General features: G+C 35.3%; 1 pseudogene; it reads right to left on the reverse strand.

Moving 5' to 3' along the window:
- Positions 1-1,496: 1,496 nt before the first annotated feature.
- LOC133751766 (small nucleolar RNA SNORA31) lies at positions 1,497-1,596 on the reverse strand (annotated as a pseudogene).
- Positions 1,597-4,350: the final 2,754 nt, after the last annotated feature.

The raw sequence follows: 4,350 nt of genomic DNA on the forward strand, positions 1-4,350 counted from the left end.
CCCACACAGAAACACAAAGTGTAAAATACTGTTTCAGTACTAGTTATAGCATTACTTCACATTGGACAACACATTAAGGACAGAGATCCCACATGAGAAGTAAGTACACAGTGACTCCTGTTGTTGATTTAACAATTTGACACTCTTGTTTATGGCGTCAGTAATCTTCCTAGGCTCTAGTCATGAGTTGCCAAGGCTATGGAAGCCGACTTCCATCTTATTTGTTGATTCTCCAAACCCAATTCTGACTGGGTGATGTGAAGGAAATAGATTTTGCCTGCGCATGCTGTAGGCTGCACTTTAGGAAAGGAAACTGAGCCTTGGGAGCCATAATCTCCTGAGAAGAAAGCTCTGGAGTGGGACATTGTATTTATTACACTGGACTGAAGCACATTTGCTGTTTGCTCCAGAGGGAGACACTATTTCTGTCCTCATCTGTCAATGCCTTTCTTCAAAACACACCCAGAAATCTGATCGCTCCAAGGATGATTGTCTGCCCTACTGATTGCCTGCTATCAGTAACTTCATATATGAGGGAAAAAAACCCACATTTCCATCCTTGTGATACATGGTACACTGTGACTTGTTGACGTGGTAGTTCACAGTTTGAGAACCATTGAGCCATCCTTCCTTTGGCTGAATGTACCCTGATATTTATTGGCACCAGTCATTAATTAGACTTGCAATGAGTTCTTATGTTAAAATAAATATAAACAACATGAAGAACCAGATGTCCATTTCCTCTGCTAACTAATGTACCTTATTTAATATGAGATTGAAACTTTCCTAGTATTTACTTTGTAACAATATAGTCATAAATTGTGATGATTTCTAAACAAAACACAAGAGGCCTTCAAAAAGCTAATGGAAAGTGCATATTGTGAAAAACCTACGCATGAATTTAAAATCTCTTGCACCAAAATAAATGCTAATTCCATTTTCTCATGTACTTATTAAAGTACCCTCATGCTACTTACTTGAATGTGGCATTTAGAGTTCTATCATATGCTGAAATAACACATTAAGTGCTGGCAGAGGTGGGAGTTTTGCAATTATGCTAAAATCTTACAGTGTAAAGAAATATTCAGCCAAGAGTGCATATAAAAAGATTTACTAATTACTCAAAGTGTATGCATTCTTTTCCCTTTAAAGGCATGTTGCATATGCCACATGCATCTGGAAAGGTATAATATTTTTGGATTAGTGACAAAACCTCATAAAATATTTTTGATAAATTTCATACTTTTTATATCTTTATTATAGCTGATATATCATTTCATAATACATATCTAATTCATTAGTCTAAATTTGCATTTTCAGATAAAAGTTGGACCTACTTTTTAAGAAACAATATTTATTTATTTGAAAGGCAGAGTTACAGAAAGAGAAGGAGAAGAAGAAGGAGAGAAATCTTATGTCTGCTGGTTCACCCCAAATAGCCAGGGTTGGGCCAGGCCAAAGCCAGGAGCCAGGAGCTTCATCCAGGTCTCCCATGTGGATGCAAGGATCCAAGTACTTGGTCCATCTTTTCTTTTGCATCCCAGTGCAAACCAAAAGAACAACAGCAAATTGTTCAAGGTCTATCAGTGGATGTAGTATTTCATTAATTTTAAACATTGTCTTCTAAAATTTCTTCAATTGCTTGATTTTGCTTTTCCCTCACATCACATTCCTGTAATCAAAACTATCTTGAAAGGATTCTTGTATGTTTTTCTAACCATAACTCTAAACAGACATATAAAATTTATTGTCATTATTTTATAAAAATGTATAGTACTCCAGATTTGCTTTTATATTTTGTATTTCTCACTTAACAATACTTTAGAAATCCCTTCCACTTAACTGAGCTATTTCTAATTCTTTGGATGGATGTGTAGTAATATTCTATGGCACAGATGCATCTAATTTATTTATGCAGTTATTTAATTAATGACATATATTTTGTTTTCAGACATTTTTGGTACTATCAATAATGTGATGATGACCTTCCTTGTACATAGTCCTTTATTGCTAAGATTAGATTTTCAGGATTTGTATTTCTAGGAAAAAGGTTATATAGCCAGTCCTCCACATCTGTGGGTTTCTCATCCATAGATCCAACTAATCCTGGATAGGAAAGGTTATATAAAATTGCCTCTTTACCGAACATGTACAGATTTTTTTGTAATTATTCTCTAAGTAATATTGTAAGACAATTGATTTTATAGTACTTGTATTAGGTATTTATAAGTAGTTGAGAGATAGTTTAAAGTATACAGGATGTGTGTAACTTATGTGCAAATATTACACCATTTTACATGAAGGACTTGACAGATTTGGGTCTTGGCAAAAGGTTTTGTAACTATTTCCCCACAGATACCAAGGGGCAATTGTACATATTTTAAGTTTTTAAAAATAATTTTGCTTGTTTATTTTTAAAAAAAAAAGCTATACAGATTTATATTTCTCCCAGCAAGGAGTTTGACATTTTCTCTTTCCTTGTAACAGCTAGAGGTTTTGTTTGGTTCTTCGTAAGGCTGAATAGTTTAGCAAGGGAATATATTCAAATATTCAGGAAAGAACACATCATTTTTCTTCAGCAAGGGAGGTTCTCACTCTTCACAACTATTGTCCTTAGCTGGGATACACAATTATGAACATAATAATGTACTTGTTGTAACAAAGAGCATTTGGTTGAACCAAATGGGATTATCTATACTTGGTCATTTTTCACTTAAAATGTGGCATTTTCATGTGGTTCAACATAATAATTCTATGGCATTTTTTAGAGTTTATATTATAATCACAGAATTTTAATAGCAAAATTAAACACATTTATTTACTACCTGCTCTATGCCAGACACATTGCCCAGTGAATTTTCTATGTGTTTTTAAAAATAATTCATTAAACTTGTTCAAGGGGAGAAACTCCCGTCCTTATCATCTTGGTATCTAGTTGTGTCCAGGTCTTAGGTTTGACATCCTGTCTCCCCACCGTCACCTGTTTTCAGACTCTGTCTTACTCCAGTTATTTCTTTGTTGCTCCTTCCATGTTCTCTCCTCCCAGCCACCTTTACCCCCTGCCACAAAAGCCACCATATATTTTTGTTTTCAGTTTTTGGAAAGTCAATTCAAAATCACATTGAATTGTTATAGACAAACAGAAACAATAGGACAACATAATAGATATAAATATATGTTATACCCAGATTTGTTAAACAATATTTTATCATGCAATCATAGGGCTGGAGAGTCCTCTGACTTGTTATCTGCAAGTTAGAGACCCAAAGCCAGTGGTGTAGTTCTATGGCCCAAGAGCCAGAGAGCTCGTGGTGCAAATTCCTGTGCGAGTGTGAAGGCCCAAGAAGTGGGAACATCGCAGAGAAGATGGCTATCTTAGCTCAACAGTCAGTTAGAGGGTGGATTCGGCCTTCCTCTGTGTCTTTGTGGTGGTCAAGTGCTCAATGGGTTAGATGATGCCCACTCACATTAGTGAAAACCATCTGCTTTATTCAGATGCTACTCTCATCCAAAAACACCCTCCCAGACACCCCTAGAAATAATGCTTATCCATATATCTGGACATTCTGTAGCCCAGTCAGGTTGATACATACAATTAGTCATCATGAGAGAAACTTTATCAAAAGATAAGCTAGGTACCTTGCTTCTCCTAAACGTTGGAACTCCCCAAATCATTGTATGGTGAAAATCCATGTATACTGGCAGAAAATGAATTTAGTCCATGATTCTGTTACAGCCAAACTTTACATTTGAGAACTCTGTGATAATACCTTTGTTCATGTGTCTGTAAAAATTATGAAAAAGAGTGGCTAGATATCACTACCTAATTTCTATTGAGAATAATCTTGAAAGCAATGAATGATATCAGCTAAGCAGCAACATATAATCAAGGCAGATTTTAGGAATTCATATCTAAACACAAATTAAGGAAAGCAAATAAATGTCAAATGAATGGCATGTGAATAAGGAAACCTGTCATGGGTTAGTAGAAATAACTGAAAAGCAGCGATAACATTATAATCAGGATGTCAACAGAGATGAATGCCATTTATACAGGTGAGGGGAAGCAAGATGACAGGTGGCAAAAATATTCAAGGGCCTAAATGTCATTTGAAAATTAATGCTTTTCGACATCTTTATCCAGGATCAGAGCTAGAAATCTGCTCTTTGCATTTTGTGAAATTTAGAAATAACATGGACATATCTTCTCTCTCTTGTGTTCCAACTTTTCCTGTGCATTTGTCATTTATTCCCAAGTGGTTATACTTCCTGATGGAGTAGAGAAAATTCACTCTGTTATTTTTTAGGCTCCTTACAGTAAAAGGCACTTCCCATGATGCAAATTCTTGA

Source organism: Lepus europaeus, chromosome 22, assembly GCF_033115175.1.
Source record: "Lepus europaeus isolate LE1 chromosome 22, mLepTim1.pri, whole genome shotgun sequence".
Classification (NCBI taxonomy): Eukaryota; Metazoa; Chordata; class Mammalia; order Lagomorpha; family Leporidae; genus Lepus; species Lepus europaeus.